We start from the raw sequence: 12426 nt of genomic DNA on the forward strand, positions 1-12426 counted from the left end.
GAGTGGAGCTAAACGTCTTGACAAATGCCCACCTCTTCTCCATACTCAAACTTTCCATTTGCAGCACCCTCTGTGTCAGTCAGCACAAGTTCTTTAACTTGCCACTTTTGTCCAGTTGCTGCTCTCTTCTTTGCAGGAGAGATCTTCACAAGTGGGATAGGAGGTTGGAATGTGGGACCTCAGGCACAGTTCTCACATGTATTTGTTCCTGCACTAAATGTTACATGATCCCCCCCACTCTGGAGGGTTGTCAGGGGATCCTCCAGGAACCCTCAGGGGTGTTGGGGTTAATAAGGGAAGGAAGGAAGGTGTCTGTGGGTGCAAATAGCCCTGACACAGGGGAAAAAAAAGCTGCTGCTGCTTTTGTTAAAGCCCTTCCCCAGCAGCCACCATCAGTGTGCCCTGCCATGGGGTAGCCCAGCTGCCTGGCTGATGTGGAGATACCCAGCCTGGAGACCTGCCTGGTCAGGAGGGCTGTGAGGTTCACCCTCTTGGGTTTGAGAACATCAAAACCTCAGAGACTGTGGGCAACACTGCTAGGCACTGCAGTCACTGCAGTTTCTGCACCCTAAAACCCTCTGGATGCAGTACACCCCTATAATCAAGCTTTTAGAGAGTTTTCAGTTAGTGCCAGCAGGATCAGGATTATGTGCAACAACCTCTGAATAGAAAAAATTGGCAACTATAGACTTAATTTGAATGACTGTGGGCTTTGAGATTGTTATCTCTGAGGACTGTGTTCTATTTTTTAGGTTCACCTTGCATGACTGGAAAATAGCTGAAATAGGGTGTTTGCAAGAAGAAAGGGATCTGTTTGATGACTTCTTATGTGACTTATAAGAAAAATGACAATTCTGATGGATTTCAAGGAATCTTGCATGACCAGGCATTTAGACCTTCCCATGTCCCTTTAGAAACATTTCAATCAGTTATTGAAATGTTTGATATTTAGCATGGACTTGTGTGAATGTGTCACTGCTGCTGTATCAGTCACTCTTGCATAATTCCCTCCCTTTGTAGCTTTCTGTGTGTGCAGTATTCTGTGTCCTCAGCACCTGATCCTGAACAGCAATTTCAAGCAGAAGGACAATGTGTGCAAATATCACTGATGGCCAAACAGCTGCTTGTGCTGCCTGGAAGCTGCTGAGCTCCAGTGAAACCTTCCTTGTAGCAATAAAAATGATCCCTGAAAAATGCCAGCATGGGGAAGGTCTTTGGTAACAGAAAATAGCTCAGTTTGGCCCAAACACAATCCAAAATCTGTAGTTGTACTTAAGTGCAGTTTATCCAAGACATCTTCTGACTGTCTTTTTGTCTCAGAATCCCAGAGGGAACATTCAAGGTGCAGCAGCTAAAAGCCCAAACTGCCTTACAGCTCCTCCTCTCTCAAAGAGCCTCTTCCCAGGAACTCGGGGAAGGAGATTTCCACACTGTAAGTTTGGGACTCACTGCATCCTTAGCATTCTGTTTGCATCAAAATTAATGATTTCCATAAGTCATAAACCACCTGCACAACTCTTGAAATGCTGTGGATGAGCTGATTTCAGCTGCACCAGAGTAAAGCAGGGAGAACCTTAGGGCAGTTGATTGTGGCAATTCCTGGGTGTGAAGTTGGCATCAGTGGGACCTTCAGGATTTTCTCAGCAGGTCCATCTCAGTGTTTCTTGTCACCAATGGAAAAAATAGGGGACTTTATTCATCGTAGAATTGCAATTTATATATCTTTTCATTCCTTAACATGCAAATAACACTAGTTCAAAATTATGCAATCAAAAATAAACTTGTAAATGACAGTTTAGATTAGCTGTGCAAAGGATGGACCAGAATTCAGTAGCTTAGCTTTTTAAGGCCATGTTCAAAGTAGGACAGCATGGAATAAGAACAAAAACAAACAGCTATGATGTCTCCTGCAAGAATATGATGTTTCCTGCAGTATTAGAACTTCCAGGTAATCCATCCAAAATTTCATTAACCTATTTTTACAGGAAATATGCCTGAAGTATCAATTCTTCCAGTAGGATTTCACAACCATTCAGAGTTTATCTTAATGCATCTTAAAATCTTTAAGATCAAGACTTTTGTGAACATTGTCCATAAAATACTGCATTACTTTTTGGCAGAAGGCAGATGATTAATAATTTCAACCCAACATCACATCCCTGTTGTTAGTGTCGTTTATGATATACATTGTAGATTGATCTGCTCAGGAAGATCTTCAAATATTTGAAATAATGTTATCAGAGGAAATCTTGAAGGTACAGCATCCAGTACTCTTGAATTTAAGTTATTTTTCTATACCCCTTTTAGGAAAATATATAAGGGAAAAGGTGGTTAATTATCAGATGGGAAGTCCTCCACTCTCCTGAAAATACAGGATTTATTATCCAGGGATACTAAGTTTGCAAATGCCAACTCATACAGATTGCTTAAAAGGGAAAAAAAGGGGGGGGAAAGAAAATACTTTAAAAATACTGTTCTCAGTAGCTTTTATTCTGCTTGTTCAGCTTTAGTCAGCTCCTCAGTTTATAATCAAAAGCTGAAAACTTAAAGTGAAACCTAAAGTGAAAATTAGCTATATCTATGGAGATTTACATCCATAAATGTGCTTGTTTTGGATATGAATGATATGAATTTATTCTCCATAGTGAAGAGTTCAAAACTATGAAGTAAAGAAATTTTTCCTACTTCCTACTCTGCCCAGTGCAAGAATAACAACCTGCTATTATCTATTTTAGGGAGGGAAAGTGCTGTGGTTTTAGCCTAAGCCAGAGGATTTCCTTTAACTGGGAGCTCTAGCAGAACTTTAGGTGCTGGGACAGAGCAGGCTTATCTGCAGAACTCAAGGAATCAAACATCAGTGTTATGTAACTCATACTTCTGAAAAAAAAGCTAAATAAGCACTTCAAATTTCCTTCAGTTTAAATGGAACAGAAATTCTGATACATTTTATGGTAAAGTAGAGACATCTAGTGACTATTTTGTGTGATTCAAATGCAAAGGATTAATGTAGGAGGGGAAAAAACTTCTTCCAAATTCTTGAATATCCTTCTAACAATAGGTACATCTTTATATATAAACTAAATTTAGTCTAGCTTTGCATTACTAGCACTGAGGACAGTTTAGAGCCTCTGTACTAACACAGATCCCTTCCTCATGTTACTTAGTTAAAGAATCTTCCTCAGAACATCTTGACTGCAATCTCAAGCAAAAAATGTCTTTTTCTACTGAACTATGACCTGGCTGCTAAGGGAAGGGGAAGATGCTGGAATTAGAAAGGGAAGGATGTTGGAACTGGAAGTGGGCTGGATTAGATGGTCTTTAAGGTCTTCCAACCCAAATCATCCCGGGTTTGATTCCTGCTTTGGACAGAAAAGCTCCTTCTGCTCACCCACCTAGATGCTAAATCTCAGCTGCTTACAAATTTCTGCTTTCCAGCTGGTACCTCCACAGTCCTCCTGAAAGGTCAGTCAGGTACTGCAGCACTGTGGGACACTTCACAGTTTCCCATTATATTCCAGCAGCCAAAGAGCACGTTTTTCTAGATTATGGGAGAGAGTCACTTTCTCTCTTTGCTCTCCTCCTTTCCATGAAAGAAGAGGACATTTTGGTTCTTCTCCACTCTGCTGAGACCCCCCTGCAGGGCTGCACCCAGCCCTGGGCCAGCACAGCAAGGACAGGGAGCTGCTGGAGCCACGACAGAGCAGGGACACCAAGGGATCAGAGGGATGGAGCAGCTCTGCTGGGAGGAAAGGCTCAGGGAATGGGGATTGTTCAGCCTGGAGAGGAGAAGGCTTTGGGGTGACCTCACTGTGGCCTTCCAGTGCCTGAAGGGAGCCCACAGGAAAGATGGAGAGAGACTCTTGACAAGGGCCTGGAGTGACAGGACAAGGGAGAATGGCTCCAAAGTGACAGAGAGGAGGTTTAGATGGGATATGAGGAAGAAATTGTTCCCTGTGAGGGTGGTGCACAGAGAAGCTGTGGCTGCCCCATCCCTCAAGGCTGGGGTGGATGGGGCTTGGAGCAGCTTGGTCTGGTGGAAGGACCAGAGGGGCTGGAATTACACAGCCTTTAAAGCCAATTCTAATCCAAACCATTCCATGATTAATGCAGAACCTTTCAGTTACCAAGATTATAAAGGCCCATTCTCAAAACATCTCAGTGACATAAGCTGAAAACGCCAAAGTGCTCATCCTTCTTCTGTGGCTGGTCCAAGAGGACAAAATATTGCACTCCTTGCCTTTCCACCATGATAACTGCAAAAAACCACATTTTCTGCCTTTATTGAGAAAATCTGAAGATCAACAAAAGGAAGCAAAGGTCAAATTCAGCCCTGGTTTAATTCTGAGCTCAGTAGTGCCCCGGGGATATGAGGATTAGCATGTGGTGTAGAGCTGGTTGAAGAGCAGAAGTTCCTCTGCAAGAAGAATTCAAAGTTTTGGTATCATTTGAAATAACCAGAAACCCCAAAAGCATAGAAAAAAACCCACCAAAATTTAGAAACTTCTATGGGGAGGAAAGTCCAATGAAAAAAGGAAGTGGGCCTTATAGAAGCATTTTTAAACCCAACTTTTGAAAATAATTTTATTCTGTATGAAGTATTTTTTAAAATTAAAATTCAGGAAAACATTATTTCAAAAATATTTAAATTTGTTTTTTCAGCAATATCAGATATTCTTTCTGTTCCTCCCCATATCATTGAACTGTGGAAGTTTAGGAGGAAGTGATCTGATAATCAGAAACCAAAGCAATCTAATAATCACAAAATGAGCAATCTAATAATCATAAATTGATTTTTCTGTTGAAAGACATTTTAATGCCCAGTTGGTTTGAGAAGAATATGAACGTACTCAGCATGTCACCAGCTCAGGCTCTAAATGAAAATTATGTGTGGGTTGAACGTTACAGATAATGAGAAAATTGATCAAAATCTCAGTTTTTATTTGAACATCCACCAAGAGAAGGGAGTAAGAATTGTTTATCAAAAGCTACATGGTGAGAATTTACATTTGATAAAAAAAGGTTCTGATTTCCTTCCGCTCTGCAGACATCTAAACACTTCTGTTGGCCTAATGTGGTGTGATGGGGGGAGGTCACAAATAGAGGCTGGGTTTTCTTCAGCGAGTCCATTTGGATGGCAGAGCTGAGAGCTGAAAGCAGCTTCTCAAAATGGAAAGTGAGGTGCTCTACGCCAAGGTGTCACCCAAGGAAAGAGTGAATTTTATTTCAGAAGATTCAGATACAGGTAAAAAAAAAAGTTTATCTTAATATTACTTATTTTTCTTTTGCTCATTGACACATTCTTAAAACTTTCACTCTTAAATCGTTTGAAAGCAGCTAAAATAATGTGGAAAACCTTTTTAACCATTAATACCCAACTCTGTTTGTTATATATATATCTATTGGCATGGCAAACTCATGTTTATTGGTAGAATGAATGCTGAATTCTAGCAAAAGTGAAGATTGACCTTTAAAATCCCATTCTGGGTTTCAGTAAGATGGCTGAATTAGGATCTTTCTTAAACACATGAATGTTCAGACATTGAAGATCTTTATAGAGATTATTGGAAACTCACTGATAGCTGAAGTTCACTGAATGGATTTCTCTCTCTTGCAGTCCACTTAGATTTTGTGTTTTAATTTTAATCACTTTCTTAGACACTGGAAATATTTTTAAATTCTAAAGTGATAGATCTGATTCGATTTTCTCCTTCTCTGTCCCTCTCTCTGTGCCTCTTTTTTTCTCTTCTAAAAGTTCTGTGTTGAGAAAAATACAAGTCAAGACTTAATAGAACTTTCTATAATTTTGAAAACTGTTAGTACTGCAATTTGTGTATAACCTTCAATTATAAAACTGCATTGCTTAAAAAAATTATTTTCAAAAAATAATGTGCAAAATAAAGCCATTAATGGATTTCAGTGGGAAATAATTCATGGTTTTAAAACAAAAGTATCAAGTTTTACTTTTTCAATTCTGATCAAAAATAGATTGTTTCTTGTTTAAACCAATTGAGCAGGGAAAATTTATTTTAAATTATAATATTCAGAGGTTCCAATAGGAAAGAAAAATATGTCCTGAGTATGCCAGTAAAGCAATAATTATTCTTAAAAATTAGATGTGTGTATTCACTCATTGGAACAGAGTACAAAAAGCACCTGTACAGATAAAAAAATCTTTGTCTTTCACTGTTAACTCAGCTTGCCTCTTAAATTACATGATCAGTTCTCTGCAGAAGAGTTGCCAGGACAATCCTTGGAACTCCAGTGTAGAACTGTCCCCATAGGATTTATTGGAGATGCACCCTCATACCCAGTACAACTCACTGTGAAAATGTCTCAAACTTGGAGAGTATAAAAGTCTGTTCCATCTATTTTTATTTTTTTCCTCACCTGTCCCTTTAATTTCCAGTTATATGTTATAGTTTTGCTTTCACACAGCTTTTAATTCACTTCAATGAGTCTTGCTTAGAAATTGCTGTATAAATTATATTGAGAGCCCCCTAAGCCAAGATCATACCTCTGAAATTTGCCAATATAAGGTGCTTGGAAATTCAGAATCTAAAAAATTCTAATGGCCAATTATGAGGCTAATTAAGTAACCAAATTTCAGACAAAGTGCTTTTCTTATGTTTTAGAGTATGCCAGCATGGTGTTTAGCCTGTTATAATATTTTAAAAAAATATTTTCAATTGCAGTATCTATATTCTGGTCACTTCTGTGAATCTTGCATCCCTGTTGGTGTCCCAATAAATGCTTTGTTTAAATATATCCTAAAACAAGGACTTCCACAGGCTGATTGTAATATCTTCCATGAAGAAATACTTCAAATCAATCTTGAATGTGGCACCTATTAATAGCACCAGTGCGTCCATGTGAGATATAGCAGAAAAAAACACCTATGTAATTAATATTTTTTCATGTTCTTATAGGTATAAAATAATATCTATACATTCTTACAATCTTCATCTTCGATTTCTTTGTGTGTTCCATCACTTTTCTACTTGAGAGCACAAATGCAGGAAACCAAACCTTCATCTTGTGCCAGATGATGTTAAATTGTTCTGACCACTCAGCTGTGGCCTGTGAAAGATGCTTAGTTCTGAAAATAGGTTGGATTTGATATTTTTTGTAAATCTAAGGTTGATCTCAGCAGCTCTGGCACCTTTTGGAGGTTGCTTTTCTTCAGGCAAAAAAATACCTGATTTCATACTCTATAAGTGAGCAAAAGTTTTGAAAGTACCTCCTGGGGAATGAGGTGAAACATGCAAAGCAGGCAACCCTGGAGCTTGTGGTGTGTTTCAGTTGATATAAAAATATATCTCCTTCCTTCCTTTGTTCTGCTGCCACAATTACCAAAAACTTCTGGGGTTAGTGACACATTCCACACCTTTGGGGAAGCACACCCTGACAACACTTTTTATGTTTTCTGTTGGTTGCAAAAATCTTGTGACACAGGATGAAGTACTTTTTATAATGGTTGTGACCATATCACACTTTGCTTGTGGTTTATTAAGAAGTAAAGAGGAAAAAAAAAAAAATTTAACCAAGAAGGGTTGCCAGTGATTAATTTCTGCCTAAAGATTGACAGAATATATAAATGTGTATGTAGGATATAGAATGACAAGGAAAAAATAGAATTCATAATATATATAGAGTAGTTCAGTGTATGGTAACTGAGAGTCACTTAGAAGGATTTGTAAAATTGTCTAAAATTTAATAAATTAATATTATTTATGTATGTATTATTTATTTGGAATATTGCACTGAAGAACCATTGTTGCAGGAACTCTTCTAGTACTTTGAGCCATTTTTGTCCCTCCAGGTGATCAAGTCACATATGCTGAGGTGAAATGGAGATCTGACAGACCTGACAGCACACCCAAAATTACAGATTCAGGTACGGCAACACCACAGGACACTTCATGTTTTCTCATTATATTTCAGCAGCCAAACATCATCTTTTTCCAGAGTACAGGAGAGAGTCACTTTCTGTCTTTGCTGTAGGTGATTTCAATCAATTTTTCCCTGTTCCCTACTCCTGAAGGATGCTCAGAACATGCTTAAAATTCATTTTGCAGTGGAGGCCCTTGAAAACTCTTTTGTTCATTTTAATAACAATTTCCATGTATTGCTTTTCACTTCCAAATGAGTTTTGGGTGAATGAACAGGCCAAAATTAGTATTTAAAGCAAAACTGATTTACTTTTGGAAAGTAATAGCCAAAAAAGAAATTTCTGAACAGCTTTTTGACAATTCCAGAAAAATTGTGTCTGTCTTTTCTTAAGTTAAAATTTTAAGATACTTTCAACTGTCTCAAACCGTGTAACAAGCCCTTAAAGAAAATTCTGTTCCACAAAGTGAAATAATATATTGGATATAAGTTTTGACTATTGTGTATGAGGTGAAAATGAAGAAGAGAATATTGCATTCGTGTGATGCATAAGAGCAATTAACATATGTATAGAAAAAATGTTAGCTGTGGGGAAATGCTAGTGCAAACAAACGGGGTTTAATTTGGCCTCGAAACAAGGGAAAAGAAACTGAAAGCTTCGGGTGGTTTTTCTGAATAAGAGTGGCAGTCAAGCAGACAAGGGAGTGGGCCAGGTGGACACCCTGTTAAAAAGACAAAACTAATTTACTGGCTTCATTGAAATTACCTATGATTTCATCCCAGTGAATCCAGGCTTGGAATGCAGCATGGAAGGTGTTGTCAGTAATGCAATTTTGATATAGGGCCATTGACCTGTCTGCTTTTGGGTTCCTTTTTACATCCCAGTCCTCAATTCCTCCCTTCCTTTCTCTGATTCTGGCCTCACCATCCAGGTTTTTAGAATGTTGTTCAAGGAATATCGAAATCCATATAAATGCTACTAGGAGAGCTCTGTCCCTTCATATTCTTAACTGGAACCGCTTTAAAACCACAGAAGCCAAATGTTTGTTCTGATTCTTGTTTAGATTGGGGAGCAGTTTAAATGGAAAGTATTAAGGAATGGGGATCAAATGAACACAGTGATCCTAACCAAGAGGAGAAACTGATGGAGGCAAGGATTTAAAGACCAATTAAACAAGTGTGTCTTTATTGTGCTTAAAAATTATGGTAATCTGGGAAGAGTCTCTAGAATTTCAAATTACCTATAAAATCTTTCTTTAGAGCCTGAATGGGACCTTCAAGCTTTCCTTGTGGGTCTTTAGTTGTGTAACCTCAGATAATTAACACAGGATAGCACAACCACTGCAAACCATTTTCCAAGGAAACGGCAGGGCATATTCCAGGTATTCCATATCTTTAGGTTTCTTCTCAACAGCTGTGATGATAAAATTTAGGACTGTCCAGGAAAAGGTTACTTGTGAGCCTGAAAGAGTGATTTTAGCAGTTACACACAGGTTTGTATACATATAAACCTGTGCAGATACACAGGTGCTGCATCTATAGCAGGAGGCACGATGATTTTTCATGTTCCCATATCTCAGAGCAAAAGCTGCCTTGCTTCTGCCCGTGGTGACATCCCTGTCCCTTGTCCCTTTGGCAGTGACCTGCTTGGAGAACTCCCCCTGGTGCTACGTTGTCTTTGCCCTGACCTTCTGTGCTGTGATTCTGCTGCTCATGGTCATCCTGCTGGCAGTGAAATGTTACAGCCTCTGACCCTGCTGCCACACAGGGTAAGCCCTTCCTTCCCTGGATTTCCATACATCACCTTGGCATTTGGCACAGGAGGCACAAGGAAGCTCCCAAACCAAAGGCTGGTATTTTTAGGCAGCCACGATAACACTCACAACAGGTTGAGCTTTAGTTAGAGTTAGCAACTCTAATTCTAGCAGCTTTTGTCTCTTTTATTTCCAGATAAATCAGCACAGGAAGGTTCTGCTTCTTCAACAAAACGGGACATAGTGCTTGTTTCATTTTACATCATTTTGGCTGAAGAGACAAAATGAAGACATGCCATCAGCCATCCCAGATCTCTGTTAAACCTCTAACCTCTCCATATGTGGACAAGACATATTAATTGGTTTTGGAATTTTCTTAATCCTGTAATACCAGCAACCATCCAACTACATCAGTGCATGTATCAAGACATGGGCTCAAGCTCCTGCATCAAAAGGTGAATTTGGGCCTAGTTTAGACAACAAAAATGACCAGGTGGAGACATACTTTTAATTCACATCTGACTTGATTCTGCACTGATGTGGAATGCAGATAAACTTTTGGATTATATGCAAGTACAATAACTCATGGACAAAACAGGGAATGTGAAAGGTTGCACTGAGCTTTTTTATAAGGCCTGGGCTTTATAAACTTGATTTTTGTTGTTCTCACAGCCTTTACTTAGGTTTGTATGAAATAGATATTGAAGGTTCAAGAAATGAAATGTTAGCAGAGAAGTCTTGGTTTCATCTCCTCATTGGCTTGAATTAAATAATTCTGCTCCACTTGTCCAGAAGAGCATCTCATGATATACTGTTTCTGTCTTGGGGCAGTACTTGATTTTTGTATTTGTTTGGGGTTGTTTTTTTTTCCCCCCACATGCCATAGCTTCAGTTAAAACTGAGTCCTCCACTGGAACTGAGGCACCTGAAATTCAAATGCATTTGTTTGTAATTATGACTTCATTGTCTGTTTTTATATTATTTTTTTATCTTATCCATTATCACCTCTTTGTAGCAGGCTGCAGAGGATTTGCAGACCCAGAGTAGGAGGAGTCTGTATAGCAAATATTTTTAGAATATTTCTTGTATCAAAAGTTACCTGTACTTCAGACGCTGCTGTTGAGAATGTACCCCATCTTTATAATACATATATATGCACAGAAGTCAATAAAGGGATTCAGTAAAGCACTTTTGTGTTGGTTGGTTGGTTGGTTGGTTTGTTTTCCTCAAGTTTTCTGTTTGTCAGACTGGAGGAAAAATAACATTTAGTATTTGTATGAGTGTCAGTTTTTGTGGGGTAGCCTGTTTAGGGCACACCTGTTTCATAGATCTTGCTCTTACCCTCTTTTATTTTCAGACTTATCCTTGCCCTCCCCTCTTCAAGATAAAAATGTGGCATATAAAACACAAAAAGCCCGAAATTAGACCTAAAACCTGGGCAAAATCAGGAGACTGGACATTTGGTAATATTAGAAATACGAGATGGGCAGTAGAAGACAGTGCAAGGTGAGGGTAACACAAGGCAATCAGTGAAGTGTCAGAACCAAATATGCCAATATTACTTTTAATACTCTTATATTTTTTAATAGATAAATACAACTCTGTCTCAGAGGAAGGGTACCTGACTGCTATTTCCAGGGAGGTCCATTTTTCTTACTCTTCTGCTTGCAAATGTCTTCAGCCAACAGCCCCAGAAGTACCCTGGGTCATACACCTCTCAGATTTCTGCAGTGTGTGATGATGTGTAGAGAGAAAGAGGAAAAATTAATTGATTTTATGATAATTTCCTGGATATTGGTTTTGTAGCCTATTCCTTTATGAAGTATAAGGAGAGACAGGGAAAAAAGATTTTTATTGATTCTGGCCTTTTCATCATCTTAAAAATAATAAAAGTTTCATGTCAGGCCGCGTAGTTTAGTCAAAAAATTTCTTGGAGGTTTGAGAGGGGCTGATTCCCATTCCCACATCCTGTGCTGTGGGATCTGGACAGGCTGGATAAATGGGCTGAGACCAAAGGAATGAGGCTCAACAATGCTCAGTGCTCAGTCCTGCCCTTGGCTCACAGCAGCTCGAGGCTGGGGAAGAGCCCAGCAGGAAAGGGCCTGGGGCTGCTGGTGCACAGCGTGTGCTCAGGTGGGCAGGAAGGCCAATGGCACCTGGGCTGGGTCAGCAATGGTGTGGCCAGCAGGACCAGGGCAGTGACTGTCCATCCCCCTCAGCCCAAGTGCTGTGTCCAGTTCTGGGCCTGTCACTGCACAGGGACATTGAGGGGCTGGAGCACAAGGCTGATGAGGAGGGGCTGAGGGAGGAAAAGAGGCTCAGGGGCACCTTATTGCTCTGCACAGCCCCCTGACAAGAGGGAGCAGCCAGGTGCGGTCAGGCTCTGCTCCCAGGGAACAAGGGACAGGACGAGAGGACACAGTCCAAGCTGTGCCAGGGAAGGTTTCGTTTGGACATAATACGGATATTTTTCAGGGAAAGAGTGATGAGATATCGGAACGGGTTGCTCATGGAGTCCCCATCCCGGAGCTGCTGGCAAGATGCACGTGGCGCTCGGAGCCACGGTGCGGCTGACACGGTGGCGAGCGATCAAAGGCTGGGCTCGCTCCTCTCCCAGGTCTTCTCCAAGCCGAACGCTGCTGTGACTCCGTGCAGGGCGCAGGCGGTGGGTGCCGGTTTCCCACCGCCGGCGGCAGCCCGGGGCCGCCTCGCTCCGCTCCCGTCTCCGCGGTAACCGGGCGGGGCCGCGCCGCCCCTCAGCGCCAGCGCGGGGCCGGGCCGGACC

At 40.4% G+C, this 12426-nt stretch overlaps 1 long non-coding RNA gene across 1 annotated transcript; it reads left to right on the forward strand.

Moving 5' to 3' along the window:
• The first annotated feature begins 5103 nt into the window (after window positions 1-5103).
• Window positions 5104-10829, forward strand: LOC106860949 (uncharacterized). The gene is made up of 4 exons (XR_001404025.2): window positions 5104-5242; window positions 7820-7894; window positions 9527-9656; window positions 9838-10829. It is a non-coding gene; the product is annotated as an uncharacterized LOC106860949 (long non-coding RNA).
• The last annotated feature ends 1597 nt before the right edge of the window (window positions 10830-12426 follow it).

This window comes from Sturnus vulgaris, chromosome 5, assembly GCF_052056855.1.
Source record: "Sturnus vulgaris isolate bStuVul1 chromosome 5, bStuVul1.hap1, whole genome shotgun sequence".
Lineage (NCBI taxonomy): Eukaryota > Metazoa > Chordata > Aves > Passeriformes > Sturnidae > Sturnus > Sturnus vulgaris.